Raw genomic sequence first — 12,729 nt, forward strand, 5'->3', positions numbered from 1 at the left:
AATACAAGGGCAGCTGCGTTTCAAATGCTCCAAATATATGGTGGGTGTGAGAGAGATTTGCCAAGAATGCATTTAAATTGTTAATTTTAAAATTATCAAGGCTGGGATGAGGGTCACGGCTTCAGATAAGTTAAACAAAGACAAAACAGGACATTGATAGAGATGGGAATGTCAAGTCAGTGAATCCAAAGGTTTGTGGTTCAAAACTCACCTCTGGGTTAAATATGACAATATCATGGCAAATACTTTGATTCATTTTCAAACAATTGCGAGCGTAAGCTGTGGAATTAGTGGCCAGGGAATGGAGAGGAAACAGAATTTGTGATAATGGCTCTGAGCTTCCCATGATCTAATTGGAGAAAATTTCAGCATATATAGTGCAGAGTACCAGTCAAGCACTTTGACAATCGAAGAACCAATAGGCATGTTAATGAGGAAGTCTCAGATGCTTATTTAGAAGATGACTATTTTTTCAGATGATTTGCTAAAGGGCAGAATTGGAACTAAGAGAGAGCTAAGGAAAGATATTTGAACATCAAAGGTAATGGCACAGGAATAGAAGGGAAAGCATCTGTGTGGACAATAGCGGTGCGATCGCAGCTTGCCGGAGGAAAGTGAAACGAGTATGAAAGACATGTGGCGTGGTTAACCTTGTCAAAGACAAACCCAAAAAGGTATTGTTATAATTCTTGTTATAATCACAATTATTTACATGCAAGTTTTATGCCAATATTTCAATGCAAGTTATTATTTTCTTCATCTTGTTTGTTTTTCCTTTCTAGGATTCCAAGCTGCTGGAGCACCTTTACACTTCAGTTCATAATCATTTGTGAATCTAAATTAGACAATTTAGTCAGCTGTGTATTCTTCAATTTCATAATGCTTTAATTCTATCCACAAACATACACTTCCAAAAAAGGTTATTGGAAAGTTTTATTTTTTTCAGACTGAGAATTTGCTTGCAATCATTGACATACATCAAGTAATAATCACTAAAATATTTTAACTTTTGGTGAAGTAAACCAACAACAAATAAATGTTTCTCTTGGTTGGGTGGTTATGGAAAAGAATTATGTTATTGCTTTTACGAAGTAGAATTCAGAAAATATTAGAATTCAGATGAGTTCTCTGTGATGTCCTATCAGCTAAAAGGCGTGTGCAGTTCTAGTCACCTAATTACAGCAAGGATATGGGGTGCAGAAAAGTGCAGAAGTTTACGCCACAATGCTGCCTTGGTCTTCTTTCGTGTCCATCTTCCATGTTTCAAATGTTGACATCGCTGTCATCGTCCGTCCTGAAAAGGACGCAAACTTCCGACGACAATCAATGGGAGCCATCACTTGTTGCAATAGATGATGGTGGTAGCACAATTAGCTCGGGATACTTCCAGTTTTCAGCCCCGCGACGTGAACGCTTCCGCTATGGGGCCGCTGCCTTGGTTAGAGGGCATTAGCTATAGGAAAGATTGGGCAAACTTTGATAGGGGAGATCTGATGGAGATATATAAAATTATAAGACAGAGAGAGTAGACAGAATTTTTTTCCCAGGGCGGTGCTGTCAAAAACTAGGGGGCATAGCTTTTAAGGTGAGAGGGGCAAAGTTTAGAGGAGATATGCTGGGCAAGTTTTTTTAAGAGTGTAGTGAGTGCATGGAACACTGGATAGGCGCATGAACATAGAGGGAATGGAGAAATGTGGATCAAGTGCAGGCAGATTTGTTTAACTAAGCATCATATTCAGCAGACATTGTGGGCCTAAGACCCTGTTGCTGTACTATATTATTCTGTGTTCTATTTATAGGCATGGGATGTAATGTGGTTCACAAGTCATGGCCTGTTCTGCAAAGATAAAACGACAGCTAGAAATTATGGTTACAATGAGCAATGCAAAGCCTACAAAGAGCAGACCAGATATATTCCTAAGAGGAGTGGAGAGACAGGCAAAGCCAAATAATTTGGTCAGAAGTAACGTTTAAATTAGGCCTATAGTTGTTGGTTAAATAACTGTGGGGTCATTTTCTGTGTCTAGACATCAAGATGACTTTATAGTGAATAATAAGTAACATGAATGAAAACGAAAATGCTTTCAGAAATGGTGAAAAGGGTGAAGCTAATTAGAAGCCATACAATGATCTTTCACCTCGGTGCAACTTATGTCCTCCGATTCCCATAATATTCAAAACTCTAGCAGTAATGCACAAGAAAATTCCTCTTCCCTTGGTGGATAGCTTCCAAGGCATCAAAGATCTTAGAGCGAAGCTATAAGATCTTTGCAAGGCATAGTCAGAATCTTTTTTCCGGGGTGGAAATGTCAAATACAAGAGGTCATAGATTTAAGGTTGATGGGGAAAGTTTTAAGATATGCAGGGCAAGATTTTTTTTAGTGTTAGATACCTGGAAACTGCTGCCAGGTGTGGTAGTGGAAGCAGTTATGATGGTGGCATTTAAGATAATTTTTGTTAAACACATGAATATGTAGTGATATGGATAATGTTCAAGAAGGGATCAGTATAATTTGCCATCATGTTCGGCAGAGAGCCAGTTCCTGTGTGAAACATGCTCTTATCCTCTCACACTGCCATTTCTGCATGCCAGTAATCTGATATTGTTAAATGGAGCAGCCTTGGCCTACTTATGTTTTTAAACTGCTGCCAATTTGTGCTTCTGGCTATTTCAGCTTCCCCTATCATTGCGTACTTACTCTCTAAACCCAGTGTCCTTGGTTGTCAAAAATCAAACTTGACCTGCAACATGAATCATCTTTTTGGTTCCACAAACACCAGAGTTTCTCAGGCATTTGTTTTTTTTGCTTATTTTCTCTATTGTCATCCAGGTTCACAGGTTTATAAAATACCTAGTATGTTATTATGAATTGGTCAACTATGTGTCATCAGTACTCCAAAATATGAAAAATATGTGCTTCTAGAATTAAAAAAGGCACGAAAAGGAACTCTTGAAAGCAGACACAAAATGCTGATGCCCTTCTTCAGTCTTGACCCGAAACGTCACCCATTCCTTCTCTCCAGAGATGCTGCCTGCCCCGCTGAGTTACTCCAGCATTTTGTGTCTACCTTCAATTTAAACCAGCATCTAGTTCTTTCCCACACAACTCTTGAAAGCACTGTATATTCATTCTAAGGGTTGGTCTAATTGCACCCATTTGTATTTATTAGTTAATAAGAGGTTAGATTATCTACTTTGGAAACATCCTGAGTTAGTTTATTAAAGTTGATTATATGTAATATTCTCCACACTGACTATTAGCCATAGATTAAATTGTAGGCTGCATTAATTTGGGCCCAATATCTGATGATATGCTGGCTCTGGAGAGGGTCCAGAGGAGTTTACAAGAATGATTCCAGGAATGAGGGGGTGAGCATATGACAGCACTGAGCCTCTACTTGCTGGAGTTTTAGAAGGTTGAGGGGAAACCTCATTGAAATTTACAGAATAATGAAAGCCATACTGGACGTGGAAAGGATGCTTCCACTGGTTCTAGATTAGATCGGGTGTCAGAGGTTATGGGGAGAAGACAGGAAAATGAGGTCTGCCATAATTGAATGGCGGAGTAGACTCGATGGGCCGAATTGCCTAATTCTACTCCTATAACTTGTGTTTGTTTGTTGGTAGCTGTTAATTCCCTTACCAAGGTTGCTCTACAATCTAATTCCAACCATCCAAAAACATTGAAATTAATTTTATTAATATATCAACCAATTCGCAGCAAGTACTACAAACAGTAGGAAATCAGATTGATTGCAAATGTGAAATGAACTCGAACAAGCAGAACACTCGTTTAAGAACATATTAATTATGATTAAAAATCTGTTATTCAAGAACAAATTACGCATTTAAGAGTTGGGATATTTGCTTCTATTTTATGTTTAGAACGACTTCTGTAGCGGAACAATTCGTCAGTCCTAATTTGAGAGGGTGTTGCAGTTGAATGGTGCGGCTGCACTTTGCTGCAGCTCGGCTTCCCCCGGACCCTCCGGTTGTTCTTCTCCCATCAGCGCGTCTCCGGCTCCCTCCCGGCGCTCCGAGTGTCCGAGCGCCACCTCTCCGTGTTCCTGTGCTCCTCGCGCCTCCAGCGCCCCTTCTCCGTGCCTCGCTTCCTGCGGCTCTTCGGCCCCTCGCTCTTCCTCTAGCCCTTCTCTCCGCTCGCCCTCAACGTCAGCCGGGCTGCCGGGCTCCGTTTCCACTTCGCCGCCGCTCAACACCTCGAGGTCGGTGTCGCCGAGCAGAGCCGCGCCCAGGTCCTCCTCCTCCTCCTCGGCTCCCAGCGCCCGGCCCAGCTCTCGCTGCAGCTCGGCCTCCGCCGCCGATCGGCCTCTCCCCGGCTCCTCTTCCTCCTCTTCGGGCTCGACACTCCGCTCCTCCTCCTCTTCCACCGCCTCCTCCCCCAAGGCCGACGTGCACGGCTCCCTGGGCCCTTCGCCCTCAGGCCCCGGCAGGTCGCCGACCTCCAGCTCTCGCTGCTTCTGCCCCTGCGGACCCTCCAGGCCCTTCGGCTCGGGTTCTTCCCGCTGCTCCTCTCCCAGCTCGTTCAACCCCACCCGTTCCTGTTCCTCCTCCGCCTCCTCCTCCTCTTCTCCCCCCGCCGGCCCGTCGGCGGCCCTCTGCTTCTCGGCCTTGCTCTCCTGCCTCCCTTCCCGGCCGCGTTTCCCCTTCTCCCGCCGGCTGGCCAGACGCCTCCCCAGCTGCTTCTTGCGTCCGCGGGCTTTGCAGCCCTTCTCCCGGTTCCTCTTCCTCCGCCGGATCCTCCAGCTCCTTCCCCATTTTTCCTTCTGCATCTCCATCCTCCCCACCGGCGGCCGCTCCTCCGTCCGACGCCTCCAACCGCCGCTCGCTTCAAACGCCCATCTCTCGCCGCCTCGCGAACCCAACCGACGCGGCTCGTGCACTCGCCCCGCCCCGCCCTTGCACGTGCTCCCTTCCTCTCCCCTCCCCTCCCGCCTGAAGCTGACGCGCATGCTCGCGACACCCTGCAGCCGACGCGTAGACACCGCCCGCCCCTTGGGCTTGTCTGCCGCGCGTGCTCAGTCTCACCCGGCAATAAGCGAGTTCGGTATTCCGACTATTCGTGCCCAGGTCACTATGCATCAACATTGCTGGAAAACCGTTGTGTACATGTACACTTTCATTTCTTCACTTTCATTTTTTCTAGCTTTGATTCTTCTAGGTAAGAAAACACTGCTTTCAAACTATGAATTAGTTGTATTTATTGTTCCTTTGTTAAAAGCTAAGATTATTTTTTCATTTGTATTTATGCTTTATGCTTTGGTGAGACAGCAAAATTGTGCTCGTCCGTGGTCCAGGTTGGACCTGGGTCTCCGGTGCTGCGGGCGTTGTTGTGTAGCTGCTGGACCTGTGCCGTACTTGTCTGGGGGCAGCCGGAGGTGTCGGTCCGGGCTTCCAGCCGGCAAGGGGAAAAAGGCAGCTGAGTTGCTGCAGCACTTTGTGTGTATCCCCGCTGATGGTTGGTGCTAGGCTTTCATCAGGGGGACCTGCCAGGGCCGCTGGTGGTCCCCAGACCTCTGGAGAGAGCGTTCCTCGGGAGCTGGAGCGGGGTTGGGCTGGAGTTGGAGCTTCTTCTCTGCGCTGGCTGTGGGCCGAGGCTGCTGGTGTCGTCTGTCCGGGGTTGCCCCGGACCTTGCCAGCCACCCTGGATTGACAGGACACTGGACTGGTGCATTGGGGGTCCCAAGCTAACAGCCAACGCGGAGAAGTGCTAACTCCAGCTCAACTCTGCTTGTCCCGCCGGTTTAAGCGACAGCACTGGACTGACAGGACATCGGCCTGGAGTAGTGATGGCTCCAGGCTTACTGCCAGCACAGAGAAGAAGCGCTGACTCCAGCTGAACTCTGCCTGTCCTGCCGGGGACGGTCCATTAGCAATTCAACAGAGCTTACAGCGCCAGAGATCCGGGTTCGATCCGAACTACAATGAAACGCAGGTCTATGCACACGTAGCAATCGCACCCGTCCCCCCTCTCACTGTTACACCCCGCTCTCCTGTTATCCGGCAACCTCGTTCCTCAGATTAAATATATTTTTACACATAAATTATGAATAAAGATAAGAATTTATACAGCTATACAGTCAGCGCTTTGTGTGGTGTGGTGGAGTGTGGTGCAGCGGCGCCTAACGGCAGCAGCACAACTGCAGTCCGCCTGTCTTTTTTTTTGTCTCGTTAAATGTATGTTTTGATGCAAGTTTTAATTTTTTTTTAGCTGTGTATATGCGGGGGGTGGGGGAAATTGTTTAATCTTTTCCCTTTACGGGGGGCCTCAACTTTTTCCGTTGGGTCTCCGATGTCATTGGAGCCGGTGGCGGCACCCGGCCGGAACCAACCGGAGGGTTCCAGCCAGCGGACCTGCCAGCTGGCCGACTTCGGAACAGGGAGAGCTGTGGTGGCACATGGCTGCAACCTGACTTCGGAGCTTCGGAGGCTCCGGCTGCAGGCCCTGTGGACGGTAACATCAGGAGCTCGCAGGTCCCTGATGGGAGACCGCTTTTCGGAGCTTCCGCAACGACAACTTCTCCCGCCGGAATCGCGGGGTCAAATGACTGAGCGGGACCTAACATCGCATGGCACAGCTCAACTGCCGCGGGACTTACCATCACCCGCCTTGACATTGGAGTTGGACTGCTGGACCGTGAAGAACAAAGGGAAGAGATAAGACTTTTGCCTTCCATCACAGTGAGGTGTTGGAGATTCACTGTGGTGGATGTTTGTGTAAATTGTGTTAAGTGTGGGTCTTATTTTTTTTTTGTAATGTTAAGGCTGTAGAAAATGCAATTTCATTCAAACCAAGCTGTTTGAATGACAATAAAAAGCATTCTATTCTATTTTTCTTTATCGCGATTGACCTTTGACAAATCCCATGATTTCTTGCGTTTTTCAGAACCGAACTCACTTATTGTGCCCGTCTTCAGTTTAAATCAGTATCTGCAGGTGTTCCCTACACAGGTCCCTTCCGAAGCAGTTTCCGCCACGACAACCGGCTCACTTTTAACTCCATTAACCACGTATTCCCAACATAGAGTGTGGAGGCCGAGCGGAATTTGAAACCATTTGGTGCTGTATTTCCGTGCACCTAAAGATTTTATGCTGGAGCAGTTTGAAGATTATTGAAATTACCAACTACACGAGAAAGTTAGTCATACCAAATCCACCTTCTACGGCAGTGATCGAAAACCGCATAGATACAAATCTAAGCAGAAGTAGGTCATGTGATGTGTTAAATATGTCAGATAGATTAAAATCATTTCCGTCTACCAATACCCTCCTCCACCTAGCAGAGCTGGTCCTTACCCTCAACAACTTCTTCGACTCCTCCCACTTCCTCCAAATGCAAGACGTGGCTCCGGGCACTCACATGGAACATCACTGTTCCAGGCATACAATGGCCCTATCCCCAAACTCTACCTCCGCTAGATTGACGAGTGCATCTGTGCTACCTCCTGCACCCATGCAGAACTCACCGACTTCAACTTCACCACCAATTTACATCCTGCACTCAAATTCACTTGGACCATCTCACTACCGTTTCTAGATCTCAGTCTCCATCACAAGAAACGGACTATTACCGACATCTACTACAAACCTACCAACTCCCGTAGCTATCTGGACTATACTTCTTCCCACCCTGCTTTCTGTAAAAACTATCCCCTACTTCCAATTCCTCCGTCTACGCCGCATCTGCGCACAGGATGTGGCTTTCCATACCAGGGCATCGTAGATGTCCTCATTCTTTAGGAAACAGGGACTCCCCTCTTGCATGATAGCCGAGGCACTCCTCGATACCCCGCAGCTCTGCTCTTGCTCCCCCTCTCCCATTCGTTACAAGGGCAGTGTCCCCCTTGTCCTCACCTTCCACCCCATCAGCCATCGCATACAGCATAATCCTCCATCATTTTCGCCACCACCAACATGATCCCACTACTGGCCACATCATCCCATCTCTACCCCTTTCTGCTTGCCGCAGACTGTTCCCTCCAAAACTCTGGTCAACTCATCCCTTCCCACCCAAACCACCCCTCCCCAGATAATTTACCCTGCAACCGCATGAGATGCAACCTGTCCCCCCTCAACTCCACCCAAGGACCCAGTCTTTCCAGGCGAGGCACAGGTTCACTTGCACCTCCTCCAACCTCATCTACTGTGTCCGCTATCAACTTTTCCACATCGGCAAGATCATGCACAGGCTCGGCGATTGTTTCGCTGAACACCTCGGCTCAGTCCGTCTTAACTTACCCGATGTCCCGGTGGCTTAGCACTTCAACTCCCCCTCCCATTCTGGCCTTTCTGACCTGGGCCTCCTCCATTGCCAGAGTGAGGCCCAGTGCAAATTGGAGGAACAGCACCTTATATTTTGCTTGGGCAGATTACAATGACTTCTCTAACTTCAAATACGTCTTGCTTTCCCTCCCCATCTCCTCCCCAGTTCTCCCACCAGTCTTACTGTTTCAGACTACATTCTATCTTTGTCCCGCCCACTCTCCTGACATCAGTCTGAAGGGTTTCGACCCGAAATGTCACGCATTCCTTCTCTCCATAGACGCTGCCTGTCCTGCTGACTTACTCCAGCATTTGTGTCCACTTTTGATTTAAACCAGCATCTGCAGTTCGTTCTTACACAGATGAGCAGTGCACTTAACTTTAAACCATGGGTAGAGTGGGACCTTCAGCACAATGGAAATGCCAACTTCTTAAGGAACTCGCTCAAATTAATTGATGCATGCGGTTTGCAGGAAAACGTTGGAAAGTGGGATGCTTTTAAAAGTGTCGGCAAAAGCCCTGAACATGCATATTTCCTGTTAGAGTGAAGCGCACGGCAGGTGGACACAAGAAAGATTAAATGACGACGGAATTGAGGCTCTGCTCACGAATAAGGTGGTGGCGCATGTGGCAGGTATAGGCAGCTGGGATCAAATGTATCCCTGGAGCAGTTTAAGGAACTGAAGAGAAATCAGAGGGCAAAAAGACAGGAGATAGCACTGGCATATTAATGATAGAGATTTTAAAAACAGTTCAAGGTTAAAAGGGTAACCAGAGAGAGAATGGTGCCCCAGAAATCAAAGTGGTTGACAGACAGGTGGGACTAGTGTAGATGGGGCACGTTGGTCCTGTTTCCACATTGTATGACACAGAGATGCATTGTAAAAAAGACTGAAGTGCTACTGGGATGATTGAGAGAATGAATGGTTAAAGCAAGATACCAATATAACATGATTCTGCTCCCACAAAAATGGTTTGAGATTTGGTATTTGGGGAAGACATAGATGCTGAAAATCCAATATAGAAACAGAAAACAGAGGAACTCCATTAACCAGCATTCATGGAGAGAAGTTAGATTCAGGTCAATGACGTTTATCATACCTAGGCATGTGAAAAAACATCACCGTAATACAAAGAATGGGATGTGTAGTACATCTAAATTTTAACTGGTGTAGGAAAGAACTGCAGATGCTGGTTTAAACCGAAAGTAGACATAAAATGCTGGAGTAACTCAGTGGGACAGGCAGCATCTCTGGAGGAAGGAATGGGTGGTGTTTCGGGTTGAGACCCTTCTTCAGATTATATTCTAAATATTAACTTAAACAGCAACTGTGTTCCTTTATAGTTCCACAAGATTATTGACATCCAACTACAACGGTCCAGTTTAGCATTGCATGTTGTGAAGGTCCTAATTGTAGCACCACCCAAATAGCCAAGGCTTCCATGGACGGGCCTTAAGACCCAGCACCTTCTGTTTAACAGTTACAGTGAGCATGAACTGAAATGAAGTACAATATTTGGGCTTAACTTTCCACAGGTGGAAGCAAATAATTTAGTTCATAACTGAGGCCCGTACTATTGTAGAAATACCACAGTAACCAAACAAGTACCAAATTAAATTTAAGCTTTACAATCTTAGTATTGCTACTTTTATCTGGAGAATAAGATGCAAAGTACACAAGAATCGCAATTATAAAATTAACTGTAAAAAGCCATTGTATTCCTTTGTGGTTGAATCATGATGTTTGGCCAAGCGCACCACTACCACCATGTGTTGAAAAGTGGCAACGCATTTTAAATGCAGTAATTCATACACACACCAAGGAAAATTAATTGTTTATCTGGTGGTCCCGACTATTTCAGATTAGTAGCAGTCCTCAACAAGGATTTTTTTCTTCTAGAATTGCTCGATTCAAATTTGGTGGAATTACATTATGGAAATATATTGCTATCCTGCAACAATAGTTTAAAGATTTTCCTATAGTTTCAATTTGATAATTTCCTCAGCTTAATATGCCTTCTCATTGTACAACTATATATTTGCTTCAATTACTTGGTTGATAAATTTGATGCACAAATGCAAGAAAATAAAGTGCTTATAAATTCAAACTATTAATGGATATAGAAAATCCTACGTTAAATGCTGTAATTGGAGGTTTCAATGATCCACACATCTGTAATTCAATTAAACACACGACGGAGCTGGCTAAAGGGAAAATAGTAGCAGCAATCTTAATTCATCTCCTCCATCCCGCTCATACTCAAACTAGTATCATCAGCCAGCAAATAATCTGGATTTAATTTTGGACAGATTTTGGAATGAAGCAACCTCTTGGCTAACCTGCGCCCATTTTGAAGTGAAGATGATTTGCGTATCTTTCTGTATCATAGGATATTCCAAAATACTCTGCAGCGAATGAAGGATTGTCTCAAACTGCAGCCACACACGATCATTTGTTGTTAGTATGTTTTAACCTTGTTTACATTTTATGAATAGTGTCTAGGATATGAGACAATTACCTTTCTTTTTCCAAATCATTTTGAAATATTACTTTCAGCTGCTGCTTGTTTAAGATCATTGGCAAGATGACACCTTTGACAAAACTGTTATTAGCTGCAACCTTCCCCCAGCTGTGCACCGCTAGGGCCAGGAAGTGAGCAGGTAAGATAATCTCTGACCCCTTTCACCCTGCCACAAACTCTTTGAAGCACTTCCCTCTGGAAGGAGACTCAGGACTGTCAAAGCCGCCACAGCCAGACATAAAAAGTTCTCCCCCCCCCACGAGTAGTAGCTCTACTGAACAGCTAAAAGTCTGTAGCCTCCTTTTGCTCTGGTATTTTATTTAATTCTTCACATATTTAACTCGTTTTATTTTTAATTGTCCACTGTATATCGTGTTGTTACTTGCGAGCAAAGCACCAAGGCAAATTCCTTATAATGTATACACACTTGGCTAATAATATTTATTCAATTCAATACATTGGATTGTCAGCTTTCGTCTGAGCAAGTGGAGAATTATCTCCCTTGACATTCCCAATGTTCATCATCTACAAATTGGTGCAACCTATTCTCATCTCCGTGTCCAACCTCTTAAATGCATCCAAGCCATCTGCTTCTACTCTCAGCGGCAATGAGAGTGGATTCCCACTGAAGTTTCCTTGGGGTTCATGGTGATATCAATGTGGTTTCTATGTGGAAACAGAACTGAAGATGCTGATGCACAAAAGGATACAGATGCTGGAGTAACTCAGGTCAGGCAGCATCTCTGGAGAGCATGAATAGATCAGAACCCTAAATGTCATCTATGTTCTCCAGAGATACTGTTGTCCTGCTGAGTTACTCCAGCACTTGGTGTCCAATAGTGGTTTCTAGTTGTTTTCTCCCCATGTGGAAACATTGCTTCCGCTTCATCAAAACATTTAATTTTAAAGCCCAATACACAGCTCTTCAGACTTTTCTGGCATACACAATCGTTCATCCTCTGTACCACACCCATCTCCAAATTTAATATATTGCTTACTAAAGAACAAAAATGTCATTGCCTCAAATGTTTAAAACACAAGTGTAATACAGGAAGATTAACATAGATGGTGTGCAACTGCAATTGACGTCTTCCACTACATGCACCCCAGGTTCTTCTTCCTTCACAGAATTCACTGCCAAATCAAAATTGGTTCTTTCTGCCAAAATGCTTCACTTCATGTCTGTGTTAAAATTTGAACTAAAAAAAAGCATTGATATTCAAGCCACTAAAAGCAAGGATATTAGCACTGGGAGAGATGGCTCAAATGCAAAAAGCATCATAACAATTCAAGATTCTGCAGGTTCGGAATATTTCAAGTGGTCCTGTTACTAGAGTCGACAGAGGAAATTTACAAAAATAGAGGACATGCCATCTAAATTGCAATACCATTTTCTTGTAATATGGAGATATCCCCAGCAAAAATGCAACTTACTTCAAATTGGATGCACTACTTGCACTAATCTGCAAACTATCCCAAAACAATATTATTGCAAGAATTATATTGCAAGACCACCGTTCTTTGACTAAAGAGGAACACTAAAATTATAACCACATTGATAGGTCATCATACAATCAAGCATTTATATATAATGAAGGTTCCTGATCCAAAACGTTGTTTGCCCAATTCCTTTTGCAGATGCTGCCTCGCTCACCAGGTTCCCTCAGAACTCTTTTTGCTCAGGATTCCCTCAGCTGTAGTCTTTTGTCATGAAACCATAGTGCTGCACATTCCGGTATTATTAATTCCAAGATATTTAAAAAACATTTGGACAATTTCACCAAGCCCACTGCTCTTCGCTACATTTTTCCAATTTCCATTTGAGGGTTAATTTAAAAACTAGCCACGGTCAGGAATAAAATTTAAGTTTTGTTAAAAACAGATTTTACATTGCCCTTTCACATATACAAAATTGAGAATCACAG

Source organism: Leucoraja erinacea, chromosome 26 (genome assembly GCF_028641065.1).
Source record: "Leucoraja erinacea ecotype New England chromosome 26, Leri_hhj_1, whole genome shotgun sequence".
Classification (NCBI taxonomy): Eukaryota; Metazoa; Chordata; class Chondrichthyes; order Rajiformes; family Rajidae; genus Leucoraja; species Leucoraja erinaceus.